Source organism: Schistocerca cancellata, chromosome 2, assembly GCF_023864275.1.
Source record: "Schistocerca cancellata isolate TAMUIC-IGC-003103 chromosome 2, iqSchCanc2.1, whole genome shotgun sequence".
NCBI classification, from domain to species: Eukaryota; Metazoa; Arthropoda; class Insecta; order Orthoptera; family Acrididae; genus Schistocerca; species Schistocerca cancellata.
This window is the reverse complement of record NC_064627.1, coordinates 1,041,719,152-1,041,738,658: the sequence shown is the minus strand read 5'-3', so window position 1 is coordinate 1,041,738,658 and position 19,507 is coordinate 1,041,719,152.

Genomic DNA, 19,507 nt, shown 5'->3' with positions numbered 1-19,507 from the left:
CTCCCCCACGTTCTCCAGAAAATTGTGGGAAGTTCACATTCCAGCAGCACAATGCAACCCACCATGGCTACATCCAATAACCAAGGAACACATCGGGATAAAAGTCACTTGTGCTAAGTCACTTGTGCTACCTCCAACAACCTGTCATCCGACCACCACCCCTTCCTTGGGAGAGGACTCAGCCTGTGCTTGACAGGATGGATGTAAGTCTTTATTTTGCAAGCTGTCTTTATTTAAACAATTTGAGGCAGTAGCACCATTCAGTGTGTCCACCATGAGGTCCAGAGTCCAACTGACCTAGTACACAGTACCGCCACCAGAGGGTACTATCGCCCCTCCAATGACGTAATCCAAGACTGTGGTCTGGTGGGGAAAACCTATGCTGGGATGCTGGTGAGAGGAGTGAGTGTATTTATTTCGGAACAATTTATTTATGAACGGATTTAACGTAGTATATTAATTACACTGATACAAAACACTCACCCTGACGTGTTTGAGGTCGCAGTAAATAGTCTACAGTCCTGCAAACTACTTGTAAATAATGCAGTACACTGATGTGCAGAGACGCAAACAACTCTGGGGCAAATATGTTGCAGAGCCCAATGATCAGGACTGTACTCTGGGTGTCTTAACCTAATGTTAGGCTCTTTGTCGGCACTTAACCTATTGTTCTGATAAGTGGATTTCCATGTCGCCCCTCTTTTCCTGAAACTATTGTACCGCCTTTAATACCAAATTAAGTAATTAGTTACGTCCTCCCACCATTTTCTGGTACACTTTTCGAATTTCACATGCTTTTGAACGCCATTTCTGGCGCATGTTTCTCTGTCACCCATCCCTTTAAAGTATTGTACTGTGTTTTACATAAGAGTTACGCAAATTAACCTAGTGTTCTGCACTTAACCTGCTGTTCTGCTCCACACCACCCACTCACACACACCCTCCCCCCAACTATTGTACCGCTAACACCACATTGATATAAAAAATTTATGGAAATTAATTAAATCGTTATCTTCACATGTATGAGGTGGTGCTTTTTTTAATTTGCAGCATCGTATTGGTTGGTGAAATCGATGGAATATAGTTGAAACAAGAGATCGCTAGTAAAAAACACATCCTGCTGTCCCCATCCACTGGACTGCACAGGACGCTACCACACACACTCCCAAGAGTCAAGATGCACTGGTGGCCCCTGTGGAGTGACGACACAGCTGTCAGCTGCTGAACCATGCACAGTTATCACTTCAGCCGCCCCCCCCCCCCCCCCACCAAGGCTGAGGTGGCGGCAGCCCTTTCATACTTGACACCCGAGAAATTCCTGTCAAAATGTGTGTTCATTGCTGGTGCGTTCATGCAGAGCTGTGGGTCCATCTCCCTAGAAATCTATTCCATTGCTTCCCAGAACAGCACAGGCTGCTTTCTCTTCCTTGAGATCCTAACGGGACATTTGAGCTGCATCTAGCTGTGCTTACCTGCCCAGTGCAGCTGACACATAGGCGCAAAATGCGCACGTAGCTACTATCTCATTACACAGACAACAACGTTAAATGAGAGGAAATATAATATTTCTTTTAATTTTTTTGTTGCAACATAGTGTGCTCTTCTCAAAATAACAGATAAGTTGGAGTTTGGTTTTGATTTTTGAATTTAAATCAAATTGGTTTTTCGAAAATAAATTTGTGTAATAAGTTAATCCTAAGCAAAAATACTAATCACATTAATAACTGTAAGACACATCGATACTGAAACACGTTAATTTTAAGTTGAAAAATGAAATAAACTGTTTTATATTTTTGCCTCACTAAACTTTTCTGCTCAAGCATGAGATCTTTGATTATTAGTTGCATTTGCCCACACTCACGCAAGAGAATTATTTCTTACCACCTTTTTTGTAATGCGTTGTAGTCAGTCGTGGTGCTGAATCTCGGCCATTGAGCTGATAATGAAAATCTTAAAACTACATCTTCTGCTGCCGCATTTGTCGGCTGTGGGAAAAATGCTTATTATAATTTACTAGCGCGAATTATTCACTTCCAATAATTTTATAAATTAAGATTGCCATGTAATGGCATGTATGGCTGCAGTGGTGGCTGTAATTGTTTCGCTGAAAATTACTTGAAATACAGGTATTTAAAGGAAGTGGACATCAGATAGGTCTCACCTATTACAAATAAAAATGATTATTAACATGAAACTACTATATCATCAAATTAAGATTACAATTGATCTTACATTCAACAGCACTCACCAATATCTCTGACTTCTTGCAACACTCAAGAGAGATAGTGTGTACTGATAAACGAAGACAACTGAACAGTCCTTTTTCATTTATATTGTCCATTACTGTCAGAGTGCATCCTTTTTATTCTTTGCACTCGGAAGTTTGTAACAGAATTTTGGATGATGGATGAGAAAAATTATCTACCACCTGAGTGGTCAGTATTCACGCACAATATAATATTTAATATCGAGATAAAATCTCTCATCCATTTTATTTCTTTTATATATCACATTCGAGTTTTTTGCAGTATTTCCATTGGGTACGGCACACTACACACCATTGGAAGCACATCTAGAGTTTCAAAATATTATACTGATTTCACATCACTATGTAAAATAAGAACCAAGTCGACCTCTTGGAAATTGTGTAGTGTCACAGAAATAGTTAATGCTCACTTTTGTAGGAGCTTTCGTGATGTTAGCTTGTCTGCATGGAAATTCTTGCCCTAACAGAATCCATTTACAAAAATTGCGCAGAGTAACATCGAATGCATTCTTCCACACGGTCCTATTGTGGCACCCTGTCCATCATGTGTTACCCTTCCTGCTTTCAACATACGCAAACGTTCTCACCGCTATATAGAGACTCCTATATCCCAGCACAAAGGACATCTTGTGAATGAATGGACTGTTATGATTGGCTGTTATCGAATTTACCCCACCCCCCATATAACTGATGCTGCAGGTCTGGAAGCAATGTCTGCCTTTCTTCCTTTCTGCAGTCGAGATTTTCAGCGGCAAGAAACTATTTTACACAGATCGCCATATCGTGAGATATGGAAAGACTCTTACTCAATTAAACTGCTCTCTCACTGAGGACAGGAGCTTGAATATTAGAGCATGAAACCGATCTCCAACCGTGTCGATGTAGTAAACATACAATTATTATCCTGCACCATACAAAATCACCCCTTTTACATCATTTGTACATAAGCAAATGCACCATAGGTATGCTCATGGTACTAGATGTTTCCTGCAAGGTCGGGTGGTCATCCACTCCCAACACATGACCAGAGCACCCTCAGTGGATCGCAGTCAGTCTCAGAACTGTTCTACACAGTTGGGGTCTGCTCCCTTTGGCAGAAATGCGTTACTGTTTCTGGACCTGACCCTGCTTGCCTGCTTGCCTGCCTGCCTGCTTGCCTGCCTGCTTGCCTGCCTGCCTGCTTGCCTGCCTGCCTGCCTGCCTGCCTGCCTACACACGTCTCCAGACTCTGGGATTACAAGAACATCTACATCTACATGGATGCTCTGCAAATCACATTTAAGTGCCTGGCAGAGGGTTCATCGAGACACCATCACAATTATCTATTATTCCTATCTCGTATAGTGTGCACAAAGAATGAACACCTATATCTTTCTGTACGAGCTCTGATTTCCCTTATTTTATCGTGGTGATCGTTCCTCCCTATGTAGGTCGGTGTCAACAAAATGTTTTCTCATTCGGAGGAGAAAGTTGGTGATTGGAATTTCGTGAGAAGATTCCGTCGCAACGAAAAACACCTTTCCTTTAATGATGTCCAGCCCTGTATCATTTCTGTGACACATTCTCCCATATTTCGCGATAATGCAAAACGTGCTGACCTTCTTTGAGCTTTTTCGATGTAATCAGTCAGTCTTATCTGGTAAGGATCCCACACCACGCAACAGTATTCTAAAAGAGGACGGACAAGTGTAGTGAAGGCAGTCTTCTTAGTGGGTCTGTTACATTTTCTAAGTGTCCTGTCAATAAAATGCAGTCTTTGGTTAGCCTTCCCCACAACATTTGCTGTTTGTTCCTTCCAATTTAAGTTCTTTGTAACTGTAATACCTAAGTATTTAGTTGAATTTATGGCTTTTAGGTTAGACTGATTTATCGTGTAACCGAAGCTTAACGAGTTCCTTTTAGCACTCACGTGGATGACTTCACACTTTTCGTTATTTAAGTTCAACTGCCACTTTTCGCACCATTCAGATACCTTTTCTAAATCGTTTTTCAGTTTGTTTTGATCTTCTGATGACTTCATTAGTCGATAAACGACAGCGCCATCTGCAAACAACCGAGGACGTCTGCTCAGATTGTCTCCCAAATCGTTTAAATAGATAAGAAACAGCAAAGGGCCTATAACACTACCTTGGGGAACGCCAGAAATCACTTTTGTTTTACTCGATATCTTTCCGTCAATTACTACGAACTGTGACCTGACAGGAAATCACAAACCACTCACATAACTCAGACGATGTTCCGTAAGCACGCAGTTTCACTATGAGCCGCTTGTGTGGTACAGTGTCAAAAGCCTTCATAATGTTCGAACACAATATATGTTCCAAAATCCTCCTGCATATCGACGTTAACGATATGGGCCTGTAATTTAGTGGATTACTCCTACTACCTTTCTTGAATATTGGTGTGACCTGTGCAACATACGTAATTTCACATGGTTTGCCAGACTGTCATGCCATCTTCCTGATACTTCTCGACATCAGGCACGTAGCAATATCGCTTACGTAGCAGTGCCACTCGCATAACATAATTCTGAAGGTACAGACCAGAAACCTGAAACTTTAGCGAGGTGGAGCGAGCTGTAAACCACTAAATAACTAGAAACCTATCAATTCTGTGAAGAGCATTACATGAAAACTCGAAAAAAATAGAGGACACTGATATTTCCACTTGCGAATACCAATTTCGGTGATGTGCCAGATTCCAAATCATCCCCGTAATTTACAAAGTCAACTAAGGTGTTTCTCATGTCTAGAGAGCCACCTATCTTTCACCTGCTAGACGCACACACCACAATCGAGATTCCCTCAACTAAAAGGTGCGAAATGTGCAGAAACAGTCAACTGGACAATTTACATGGGAGATAATAATAGTCCAGATTAAACACACGTCCATATTGAATCTTCTAAAGTTTCCACGCGGTCACGAAAGCTCCCAACACAAACTAAGTATTAGTTCCCTATTCGGCCGTCTAGAGGACGACACCGTTACGTCAACTACATTTCTGCATTGCAACAGCTCTCTCCTTTCAGATGGTCCCTGCCGTTAGCGGGAAACGTGAATCATTCTCACCACAGGCCACGCATAGACATAATCATCATACGAAATCGACCACATATATATTTGATCGCTATACTTACAATTAAATCTTACGATTGCGGTTTCAGTTGAATGACATTCGACAATGAGCGAAGTATCAGAAATATACCCTGCTGACGGCTTTGGCTCTGGAAATAGAAATATCTGTACCATTATTATGGTATTATTATTTCACGTCAAATCCATACCTTCCTTACGACTGGACGTAGTTATTTCCTTTGCAAATCGCTGGATGCAAACACATGCTTTATAAGCCTCATGCTCAATTCGAACCTATAACACATCCCCTACTACTAAGTACAATGCTTAGTCAGTAACAGTTAGCCAGCGATACGACATAATACTAACCGAAAATCAACCATGGGCGGACATGTCTAATAAGTTTCCTTGCGAGTGGCGCCACTGTGTCATAGAGAGGCGTAGTCGTCTTACAAACAGCGAGAAGTTAAACACAACCATCACAAGTGGTCTAGGTTCTACAGGTGCAAACAAGTATCCATGATAAATGCTATACCCGCTCTACAAATCGAGGTAGTTTATCAGACCAGCAGTGCGGTTACGTCACCGAGGGAGCAAGCTCGTAATAAAATTACCCAATTTAGAAAGTGATTCAGCTAAGGAACGTGGTATGAAACCAGTATTTTCAACCTCTAGATATTTCTCCAGATTTGTGACGCATTCTGTCTCAATGCCATGTCAGAGGTTTGGTGATACATCAACTGGGCTATAGGCTATGCTTGATTGAGAAGGATAACAAAGAGTGGATGATGTGCTGATTGATGTCGTAAGAAATGTACACTAGCTTTTCAGATCTCTAGCGCTACACATCTGCTAGAAATGCTGTCTGGGATTTGGAATAAAGTCCTCCCATTCAAGCAGATGCCTGCATAGGATCCTGTGAAGAAGTCCTTCACTGATTACAGCCACTAGTGAATCATATTTCTGGCACTCTTTCTCGAACTGATCTGCTACAGTAAAATTCCAACCTCGTTTTAGGTAGCCCCCATGCATTTTGCAACTGCTCTCGTTTCTCCAGCTTTACGCATTTTATCGTTCCAATGTAACCTGGAACTGATTAGGAGTCAGAAAGCTATATCTACCACCTTCTGCAACCCATGTAGAAACAGGCTAATCTGCGTTACTGCGACGGGACTGTTTTTACCATTGATGGAAACTGGAACTGTGAGAAGGCCAAGGATTTTTACTATTGCGTTCTGGTGCATCCCCGAACTACATACGGGTACTACAGATCCGCGCCATTCACATCTATCTTCTCAACATGCTATCTTCGTTATTCTGTACCATCCAGCAGAGAAAAATTACGAACTATAAAAGCTTCACAAATTTCATCCGATAGAGAACTCCATAAGATTTTTACCGCATCTCTCTCCTCCCATATATCGAAATCGAATACCGCATGCATGCAGCCATTGAGCATATGAGACGAACCTATCAAATGTACATGTATTGATCAACTGCTCAGACCAGTTTAAAATTTCGTCACCTGTACTGTAGAATGATGATCGTATCCCACTAACTATACTGTAAGTCGCAAGAGACGCTCCTTGTGACCCAGTCTCGTTGTTTGAAACATTGTTTTTTTTTCTGCTTCAGCACGCTTTGTACTCTGCCAAACATTTTTTGTTTTTCTGCCACGACTTCGAGATCTGTGTCAGGCTCTAAACTGACATTAACACGTTCTGATCCACCGCCTCTCGCAGAAACCTAGAGGTCACACGGTGTAAATCATGTTTCTACTGCTGCTACTACAGGGTGTTACAAAAAGGTAGGGCCAAACCTTCAGGAAATATTCCTCACACACAAATAAAGAAAAGATGTTATGTGGACATGTGTCCGGAAACGCTTAATTTCAATGTTAGAGCTCACTTTAGTTTCGTCAGTATGTACTGTACTTCCTCGATTCACCGCCAGTTGGCCCAATTGAAGGAAGGTAATGTTGACTTCGGTGCTTGTGTTGACATGCGACTCATTGCTCTACAGTACTAGCATCAAGCACATCAGTCCGTAGCATCAACAGGTTAGTGTTCATCACGAACGTGGTTTTGCAGTCAGTGCAATGTTTACAAATGCGGAGTTAGCAGATGCCCATTTGATGTATGGATTAGCACGGGGCAATAGCCGTGGCGCGGTACGTTTGTATCGAGACAGATTTCCAGAACGAAGGTGTCCCGACAGGAAGACGTTCGAAGCAATTGATCGGCGTCTTAGGGAGCACGGAACATTCCAGCCTATGACTCGCGACTGGCGAAGACTTAGAACGACGAGGACACCTGCAATGGACGAGGCAATTCTTCGTGCAGTTGACGATAACCCTAATGTCAGCGTCAGAGAAGTTGCTGCTGTACAAGATAACGTTGACCATGTCACTGTATGGAGAGTGCTACGGGAGAACCAGTTGTTTCCGTACCATGTACAGCGTGTGCAGGCACTATCAGCAGCTGATTGGCCTCCACGGGTACACTTCTGCGAGTGGTTCATCCAACAATGTGTCAATCCTCATTTCAGTGCAAATGTTCTCTTTGCAGATGAGGCTTCATTCCAACGTGATCAAATTGTAAATTTTCACAACATGTGTGGGCTGACGAGAATCCGCACGCAATTGTGTAATCGCGTCATCAACACAGATTTTCTGTGAACGTTTGGACAGGCATAGTTGTTAATGTCTTGATTGGGCCCCATGTTCTTCCACCTACTCTCAATGGAGCACGTTATCATGATTTCATACGGGATACTCTACCTGTGCTGCTAGAACATGTGCCTTTAAAAGTACGACACATGTGGTTCATGCACGATGGAACTTCTGCACATTCAGTCGAAGTGTTCGTACGCTTCTCAACAACAGATTCGGTGACGGATGGATTGGTAGAGGCGCACCAATTCCATGGACTCCACGCTCTCCTGACCTCAACCCTCTTGACTTTCATTTATGGGGGCATTTGAAAGCTCTTGTCTACGCAACCCCGGTATCATATGTAGAGACTCTTCGTGCTCGTATTGTGGATGGCTGTGATACAACACGCCATCCTCCAGGGCTGCATCAGCACATCAGGGATTCCATGCGACGGAGGGTGGATGTCTGTATCTTCGCTAACGGAGGACATTTTGAACATTTTCTGTAACTAAGTCTTTGAAGTCACGCTGGTACGTTCTGTTGCTGTGTGTTTCCATTCCATGATTAATGTGATTTGAAGAGAAGTAATAAAATGAGCTCTAACATGGAAAGTAAGCGTTTCCGGACACATGCCCACATAACATATTTTCTTTCTTTGTGTGTGCGGAATGTTTCCTGAAAGTTTGGCCGTACCTTTTTGTAACACCCTGTATAACTCACCAAACACAATGGATGATTTTAAATAAGACAGTTAAACATAAGGAAATTGGAAGAGTTTTGCAGCGTTGTGGGAGTTTCCAAACCACAGTCCCAAGATTATTCACGAGCTCTGCATTTAAAGTCATATGTCACAGAGACTGTTGGTACATGGCTACGTCAGCTGTCCACGTCACAACTACTGAATTTCCATTTTAGACAGTGACGCTGCACACGTATGAGATCATTCACTATACAGTATGTCTACGGACGGAGTCATTCAAATTGTGCTCTCACAGTATGACTACGCTCAAGATTTCTGTTAGACTTAAAAATTACAACAAAGAAAAGTGACAAAATATGCGTTCTAGCAAAATTATTTAAAATGTTTATTTAAATATATATGTTTGTTTAAATACATATTTAAATTTATATTTTTATCTGAAATAGAATTTTGTATACGATTGAAGTGTGCTGTTTCGGGAAGTACTTTGTTTTTCATCAATAAACAAGAAAATTTTTTACGTAAGCAACATGACACCGTTTCCTCTACGAAATTACGAGTTGCATCCATGATCGATGCCTCCAAATTCGTCGCAATGTTGGTAACAGCTTTGTAGATTTTCCCCCATTTCTCGTCTCACACCACTTTAAATTTGTGGTTATCCAGCTATTTTGCTTTAGAAGGGTGGATCCTTCCCTATGAATCACCCTGTGTAAGTTACTCCATTTCGAGAATATTTAACAATGTTTAACAGCGAAAATGTACGTTTATTAACGTTATAAGTGTTGTATTGCATTACTCGTATGATGATCATCAGAAAGCAACCAACTGAGAAATCTGTATATAGTGTTAGAGGACATACTGCGAAACTGTTATTTAAAGTGAGAGAAGACTCACATGCAGAATAACTTGACAAGTTTACCATTATTTAATTTTGCGTCCTACTCATTCTCAAAATGCAAAATGTTTCCTTGCATGGTATAAGAGTATGTTGTTCAGGGTCGGTTAAATCGCTTCAAAATAACAATGAGAGTTTTAGTTCTTTTAAAAAGAAATCTTAAGGGGAACGTGTAATGAGCCTTGTTGTAAAGAAAAACAATTCAAGGCTTAACATGTAGCACTACCGAGATATGTCAGGGTAACTGATAATTACAATATAGCAAATTTCTCGGAACATTATGCGTTACACATGCATTATTCTTCCTTCATGTGATACGTGGCCTTTGGTTGCATTAAAAACATAAACGAACAGTATTAATTTCAAATACCTATTTGAAGATTTACCTAGCAAATTCTTTATCGAATTTTTGACTTACCGACATTCAGACCGAGAGGCTCTATCTTACATTTAAGAAGTCGAAGTTTACATGTTTTTCCAACATGTTGAGTGGCAGTAGGAACCACTGAATGACGTAAGAGCTAAAGCTATAGAATTACAACAGTCCACAGAAAACATTTTAGGATTATTATTTTGATATCCAGATTACGAATAATTGACGGCAAATGAAACAAACCTTCCAGCAGGGATGTAGTGGAGGCAGTTTAACCTGCGTTACATGTCTTTTTAGTTTTATATAAAGCTGTCTTGTTTGTCTGCGATAAGCGGCACTATGTTCAACTGATTGCAACTTTGTTGCTATCCAGAATCAACGGTGAGAGATAATAAATCAGTTCTTATCTTTGTATTATGGTGCATCTTTACATAACAGCTGTCTTGTCATTTCCACTCTACAGGTACGCCTTTGTGACAATAGCTTCCGGGAAACTGGGCCAAAGCAAAGAAGAAGAAGTTGTACATCTATACGAAGTATTCTATTTCCAAACTTCGTTTCCTTGCGTAACTCATAAAAACTTAGCTTCGCTTCATAACACTATAGGTTATTACTACAAGAGCTAGTTCCCCGAAGTGTTACACCTTCGATAGGAATTAAGTTCGACCCTAATCACTTACTAATGGAAATTATTCGGCCACAGAAGATTAACTAACCAATAAAGAAAATTAAATTTCAACGAATTCAAACAGCAGTTTTGAACAACATTTATTATTTGTTTCTTAAACTTCGAAAGGAACTCTGAATACCTCCGTGACAGGAAAAGGTCCCTATAAAGGTAATTCATTGAGGACAAATCAGTGTTCACGGTAGGATAAACATACTTATCATTCGGAAATTTAGGAAATTACTGGTCCATGCGTATATGTGCAACACTAAACTTTAATTGCCCTGCCGGTGGTTACAGTGGCGCTCTTCTGTGGCATATACCGTCTCATGGCGTATTTTTCCCTTTGAATATCCTTGAGAAAAGGACTTAATATTTTTCTGTAATATGTGGAAAATATTAACATTTTTTCATATGTAGAGCATAGAGTGAAAAGGACGAAGACAATATGCAAGATTTATCGCAAGACGACCTGCTCCTACCTTTCATATGAAAAGGTCCGTAACAAGTGTAATAATTGTTACATTATCTAAATCGTTTTCAGAAACAAAATGTTATTTGTTGCTATTGAGGCTATCTTTTAGTTATAGGAGAACTGTGTCCTTCCCTGCAGTTATTGAATGTTTTATTAATTAAGATCTTATCATGTTGTTGTCCGCCATTACGGTCGGTACAACTATTTTTGGTAATTACGGCTCTTCTAGCCCAGGTATTTTGAGAATAGTTGTTCTTTCTATGCATTCATGAAAGTACTAAAGGATCTCCGACATTATTTTCATTTTCTGATGCAAATTTTGCCGTAATGGACCACTAATGTCGAGTACGTTATTTTTCACACAGGCGCAATTACAGAGGCTTCAAATTGTATAAGTAAATATGCTTCATGCAATTAAAATTAACAAACCAGTGTGTTACTAATAAATACACAAATAGAATCCTTAAGTTTCAAACCCCAGGACCAAAAGAGATAATGTTCATATGTTTCTGCTTTGGTGTGCAATAATGTATCGGTACGTTAACGTAACTTCAAAAATAAATAAATGAAAAGGAAATAATTAGAACCAATTATTTAGCACACTGAATTTTTTGGGTGTAATAAGTCTTTAATATTTTTATAGTTTAAAGGACTGTAAGAAGACCCGTGAAAAAATAATTAACCAGTATCTGTATAAAAGACAATTTAATACATCATCTTACAATTACGCTATACACAGATCACTCATTCACGTTTACATACACAGACAAGCTATGTTACACGCATAAAAAAAAGCCGAAGATCCAATCATGGCTGCTGATGTTATGTGCCCTGTGAAACTTCTTGGTGTTGGAATTGAAAGTTTCAGAGCAACCCAATACATACCAGGGCTTAATAACAAAAAGCAGTCCACATTCGAGGCATAATTATTCCACTGTTGCTACAAATATTGCCTCAGTAAGCATTGGGAACGTCAGCTTTTTGGATGCTGGCCACTGACTACATATGCCACAAAGACCTCTTGTGCTACTTCGCTCTAGACCACCTTTCAGACTCCCGCCCAAGTACTTTCGTTGCGAAGGGACTTCCCTCCAGCTTTTATATGTGAAACAATCCCACAGTCCCTACGCACGAAGCATTTATACGTATTATAATAATGAGGTAAGAAAGTATTAAAAAAATTACAAAATTAATTCTTGTTACATGAAGTTATCCAATAATGCTACAAGTCGCAGGACATACATAGCATGATATCACAGTATCTACATGAAACATGAAGATCAAAAAGTGTCGTGATCGATATTAGACGTGCCACTAGCTCAACTTACAATATTTTATACCATTTACTAGAAGAAAAGTGATTGAGAGCGCGTCGTAAAGCCGATCCCCCCCCTCCCCAATCACTCTCTCTCTCTCTCTCTCTCTCTCTCTCTCTCTCTCTCTCTCTCACACACACACACACACACACACACACACACACACACACACACACACACACACATTCTCTCTCTCTCTCTCTCTCTCTCTCTTAATCAAACCACTTCTAATTTTTGCACTGAGGAGGTGCGGTGCTGGATCTTGCACCACGATTTACCACCGCAGTAAAGTCCGGTGTGGTAATTGTTAATCGAACTATGGACCATAACACCAGCAGCTGGTAACGCTAATCGTGTTTTAAGGTCACTATGTCTATATTTAATTCACGTTCCCATTGTCACATCTCTGTTGGTGTCGTCCTATCGGCAAATTGCCGTATCCATCCTTGAAACGTCGTGCAATGATAATCGTCGTAACGCAAGTGAGCAGCAGACACACGGTGCATTTCTCGTTCAGCTCCACTGATTGTATAACAACAGTCGGCTGATTCAGTGTTATCCGCGAAATAGGGTTGACAGCATTTCTTAATTAAACCCAGCCTGTGTCATTCGTTTTCTACCTCAGAAAATCCAAGATACACAGAATAGATCGAACTTTACAAATCATACATAGATTTCACTTTATTTCATTGTTCAGATAACATTCCAGAATTGACGATAAAAAGGCATTTTCTGTTACTCGAAGATATCTGCGTACTAAAATTATGTCTTTATTATCAGAACAATCATGTCAGGTCTTGTAAGTGACACACGTAGATTTGAAGAATATCTTTCACTCCTAAAGTCAATGCTACTGCAGTTCTTTGCTCCTGCCTACCCCAACACTTGCCTTATTCGTACGACAGCAAAGAAGGTGATGAAGGTGTTGATGATTGTGGAGATTGGGGCTCTCGACACTGATGTTACAATGTGTTGACCTCGGGTCCAGTACTACAGATGGGCAAACAATGTATGGCGAATGTTGTTACCTGTAGCATACTGGCTGTGAAACAGTGGCTCTTCCCCCTGGCTGTCGGTCTCCTCACTGGTTTGATGGAGCCGACCACGAATTGCTCTCTCTGGCAACCCATTCAACTCGAAGTAGCACTCGCACCCAACGTTCTCTATTACCTGTTTGATACATTCCTACAGTTTTTACCATCTCCAACTCCCTCGAGTACCACGTCCGAAATGCTTCCAGTCTCTTCTTTTTCGGCTTCCCCACAGTCCATAATTCACTTCCACAAAATGTGATGTTCGAAACGTACGATCTCCAAAATTTATTCCTCAGGGTCGATGTTTGGTGCTAGTAGACCTCTTTTGGCCAAGAAGTCCTCTTTGCCTGTGATTGTTTGATGTTTTACAGTGGAGTGCAGAATTCAAGGATTAAAGTAGCTTTTGCACAATGTTTTACCAGCAGCTACCAATAGAAACAACTAGTACAAAAGGTAAATTAAAGGAACACGGAATGAGACGAACAGAAATGACACTTTTATTTAAAGATAATAATTAAACTAAAGTCACAGTAATTAATGATGGTCCCATGGATGTAACAAAAAGTGGGACATGGTTCTCAATAGGTTGTGTGATAATCCAGGATGGCGGTACGTGCTCCTCAATGCGCTCCCATGCTGGTACAGGGTTGGGCATGGAGTTCTTTGGTAGGCCGTTCCATTCCACCACCAGCGCCACTGACAGCTGTTGGATGGTCGTTGTTGTATACGGTCGAGCTGAAATAATTCTCCCCAACACATTCCACACGTGCTCGATGGGATTTAAATTGGGGGAACGGGTAGGCCAGGGCATTCGTCGAATATCCTCTCGTTGCAAGAGCTTCCATTAGCTTCTCCACCTGCGCAGTTCGCCGCGATCATGCGCTGTCAGCCATAAAAGTGCGCTCCTGAAAAGATGCTCGTCAGGAAGGAGTACAGTGTCGCAATAACTTTGACTGGTGAGCGTGTTTGGTCCAGGTCATGCAAAATTATGCGTTCCCATACTATAAACACCTGGACCACCAAAACGATCGATTCGACTGTGTTACTGGCTACATTACGTATTGCCACCTCTCGCCATCGACTTCACAAATCGTTGGTGCACCCATTACGCTCTTAACACCATCGGAACTGTACCGCAAATATGTGAGTGCAGCGGAACGCTGGTCGTCGCACGAGACCAAACCTTGCCCCCTCACGCACTTGCTGTGCCGCTGTGGAGCATGAGACTGCTTTGCAAATCTGTTAAATGTATTTCCCATTGTACCTGACGGCCTGTTGCACAATGTAGCTGTCAGCTGCTGCTGTAGTTGACTATGGCCAATCACCACCTCTCCTTCTGGCCACCCACCATACACGTTAACCAAAGCTGTGAGCAGTGTTAAACTCTAAGGGTAAGCTCATCACACTTGGTACTTCTTCCAGCTAACCGTGTGAAGTCATCCACATGTCGTCTACGGGCCGTGTTGTTACGAAGAGCCGGCAGTGGTGGCCGAGCGGTTCTACGCGCTTCAGTCCGGAACCGCGCGACTGCTACGGTCGCAGGTTCAAATCCTACCTCAGGCATGGATGTGTGTGATGTCCTTAGGTTAGTTAGGTTTAAGTAGTTCTACGTTCTAGGGGACAGACCATTTGTAATGACGAGTATCACCGTAGTGCACCGTAACTGTTCACTGATCCCTTCAACTGTCTCGTGGCTTGGAGCCAACCGCAACACTATAGTCATGCCCATCTCACACCATGTGACGTCCAATGTTCTGTGCAAGACTGGGAGAGTTCTGGCAACATGCTCCCACAATTTCTTCCATTTCCGCCAAGTACATGTGATATGTTACTTACTCTATGCCGGCCGCGGTGGCCGAGCGATTCTAGGCGCTACAGTCTGGAACCGCGCGACCGCTACGTTCGCAAGTTCGAATCCTGCCTCGTGCATGGATGTGTGTGAAGTCCTTAGGTTAGTTAGGTTTAAGTAGTTCTAAGTTAGAGGGGACTGATGAAGTCATATGTTAAGTCCCATAGTGCTCAGAGCCATTTGAACCATTTGAACTTAATGTATCTCGTTTTGCAGAGCGGTGTATGTTGTTCTTCAGTTGTCCAACATGTGTTATTTTGCTTCCGATGTAGCATAATTCTTTCATGTCATCTACTTCGTGATAAGTTTATCTCTAATATCCATACACCACTATGATACACCGTGAATGTACAGAGTAATATAATGGTGATTAAGATTGACATAACATAAGAACTTTTACGGGGCATTAAATTACAAGATTGGGTAAGAAAATGCTTCTTAGCTAGCTGGATACCGGTCAAAAAGAGAGAACCTGCAGTTTTGGTCCACACTCTTTCATGGGTGCCAGCAGTCAAAATGTGGTTCCTCCCCCACGTTCGGTAGTATCTACACTTGTCGAATGCCTATAAACCCTGCTGGACATGGAGTAAGGTTTGTCGTAAGTTTACTAGATGGCACGCCTGACTGCCGGCTGTCAGGTAGAGGAGATTATGGTTACTTCGCAGGCCTGACCTCTCAGACAGTGTGAACCTCGGCGCGTAAGCTGACAGGCTCAATCGACTGCGTGGTCAGCAAGGCTGGCAAGCTGGCCGATCTGCAGTCTTTCTTACACGATTTCAAAGAAACTATTCGGTAATCAAAATTTCATTCTTGTACATGTTATAGCTTCCCTCATTAGTCTTATGTGAATTGTCTATCGTTCCTCTAGTGATTACACGTACTGAGACAGTTCGAGAAGAAGGTACTGCAATAAATTCGAATGGCTTGCACCGAAGATAGCGGTCGCTAGGGATTTTGATTTTGGTGGATGTTAGATCATATATCGCTACCTTTGAAGTGTAGGTAACCCACCGAATTGTTCTTTAAACTTTGAAGGATATCGCTGTCCGTCTACAGTCTGTAGAAAATGGATTGTATATAAAGCACTGCGCCCTGAATCTGCGTGACAGCGAAAAAAGCGAAATAAGCGAAATATTAATAAATCCTTCGTATCTTATAAATGGTTTGAGTGATCGAAACAAGATTTTGGTAAGTGATAGCACACTAAGAGGAGAGTATTTTAAAAAATGATTGATATGTGAAACTACCACAACTACCACAATATCAAGCAACTACAGATTTTCAATGAAATATTGTAATTTTTAAGGCCGTCAGTAGTTGTGGGAACTAGAACTGATGTATGTTTCGTAACAATATTAGTGAACAGAATGAGTTTTTCACTCTGCAGCGGAGTGTGCGCTGATATGAAACTTCCTGGCAGATTAAAACAGTGTGCCCGACCGAGACTCGAACTCGGGACCTTTGCCTTTCGCGGGCAAGTGCTCTACCAACTGATCTACCGAAGCACGACTCACGCCCGGTACTCACAGCTTTACTTCTGCCAGTATCTCGTCTCATACCTTCCAAACTTTACAGAAGCTCTCCTGCGAACCTTGCAGAACTAGCACCCCTGAAAGAAAGGATATAGCGGAGACATGGCTTAGCCACAGCCTGGGGGATGTTCCAGAATGAGATTTTCACTCTGCAGCGGAGTGTGCGCTGATATTAGTGAACTTTAACACGGAGTATGGCTGCTGCTGCTTGACAGGGACATATGGGCCCTGTTGTTCGATGGAGTCCAAGCTGGAGAGCTATTCCTCCAAGGTGGTGGGTGTTCGTACGTTGTCCTGACTTCATGATGGTTTCCTTCAGTCGGCTGGGACGGTGTCTTCTCGACGTACTTGCGACTTATTGGTAGCGAAGCAGGTGGGGCCATCTGGTTGCGTTAAGTCGCTGCATCCGCTGACCCAGTGCTAGGAGGAGTGGATTTGTGGACTGGGCGGTCTTCTCATAGAAGATCCGTGCAGCCTGGCGGAACCTATCACGGACAGTAGGTATGTCGGAGACCCGGTTGAGGTCGGCCAACGGGAAGTCCCGAGGCAGGGGAAGTGCCAGCTGCAGAATCCGGTTCTGTAGCCGTTGTAGTCATTCGACGTGGGTCGCTGCAGCGTTGCCCCAAACCACAGCGGCGTAGTCGAAGAGCGGGCGTATAAGTGTGATATAAAGCGCAACACCAACTTCAGGTGGAAGCGCAGTTGACGGATTTAGGAAGGGGTATATTTGTTTCATTCTACCCCTAACCTTTCTGACAGCGTCGTCGACATCTTGTCGCCATGTTAGTCCTCTGTCCAGCGTCACACCCAGGTACTTAGCTGTAGTGCCCCAAGGTTCGGCGGTTCTCCTGATGGTGATCTGCGAAAGGTTGGCTGGTATGTGCTTCTTTGTGATGAGTAGGGCTTGCGTCTTAGCCGCACTGAAGCTAAGGCGCCACCTTCTCGCCCACCGACTAAGTATGTCAGCTGATGCCTGCATGAGTCATTGGAACAGAGCTGTATTCATACTTGTGCATTCATCAGCGTAGAGTGTGAGGTGGACCCTGTCCTTCCGTGGCATGTCCGCAGTGTAGAGGATGTAGAGTATGGGGCCAAGGACGGAGCCTTTGGTAACTCCAGCCTTGACCTGACGGAGCGTCGACAGGTCGTTCGTGCGGACATGGAAGCTTCTGTCGGCGAGGTAGGATTTCAAGAGACGGACATGCGGCAGGGGCACGCCGAGGTCCAGGAGTTTGTAAAGAAGCCCCTCATGCCATTCAGAGTCGAACGCGCGAGAGACATCCATGAAGATAGCCCCGAAATACTCCCGAAGCTCGGAGGCATCAAGGGACTCTTCAACGAAACGAAGGAGCTAGTGCGTCGTCGCGTGACCGGGGCAGTAGATGTTCGTCCTTGATGTGGCGCAGGAGGCGTCTGAAATACAGTCTCTCAAAGACCTTGCCGACCGCCGGCAGCAAACTTATGGGCCTGTAGCTACTAGGCAGACGGGGGTACTTCCCAGGCTTCTGGATGGGGACGACCTCGGCGTGTTTCCACTCCTGGGGATAGTACCCTGTGCGGAGGATGTCATTGAAGAGCCGAGCAAGGTGTTCCGCGGCCGCTGGCGGCATCCGTCGTAGCATTTCGTTGGTAAGCTGGTCAGGGCCTGCAGCCTTGCGTTTGTTTAGCCGTCGAAGTTCATCGGAGACTTCAGCAGCATCCACTTCTTCGATGTTTTCGTCACCCACAGAAGCATTTAAAAACACTGGGAGACCTTGGGCAACTAGACGAACGTGATCGGGATCCATGGGGTCCATAATGTGCCGGAAAGTTTGCTCGAAAACGTCAGCAATGGTGTTTACTTCGTCCACGACAAAAAATATTTAATTAAAATTTTGGTATCATGTTCAATATTATATAATTAAACATGTTAGTCCAACGAAATTACGTCAGCAGTTAAATACATAGTTTTACTCCGACATTAAGATATAAGAAGACGCTTAAGAGACTGTTTGGTTACAACTTAGAACCTTGTTCAGTGTCATGGCTTAGGAGAGCAAAACTGTACATTAAGTTCAGAACGGACTGTACTCAATATCACTTTGTGGATAATCAACCAATTAAGAAGAATAAGACAATAATTGCTAAAAAGACAATGAAGACGAAGCTCCCGTTGACAGGAGCCCAGCGCCGTCACATAGGCCTTGGTACAGGAGCTGCAGTCCATCAGTAAATACACATGTAAGGAAAGGTCACAGTTATCCTCGAACAACTGCAGAGTAACAAGAGTAAACTAAAAACCTTGCCGCGGTCAAATAGTATAGCAACACTTCCTATAAATTTCACAAGATGACTACACATCAACAACATATCCTCCTGCAAGACTACAGTTATATAACAGCATTAAAATATGTGTGCGCTTCATAGATGATTAAAGGTAATCATACAACTTTCCATTCACAACCTACACTCCCACGAAGTCTATCGCTATACAGAACCAATAGTGCACTAAAACTTGGAGCCAAAGCTTTCCAAGAATCTGGTATACTGAGTCTGTTTGTAAGAAGACCACACCAACAACAACAAATATCCCTACTGTTAGTTATTCTGACATTGTTCAGGAATAGTTAGTCATAATTTTTTTTTCGTTAAAGACTTTTGACAAACAGCACTTCCACACCGAAAATAAA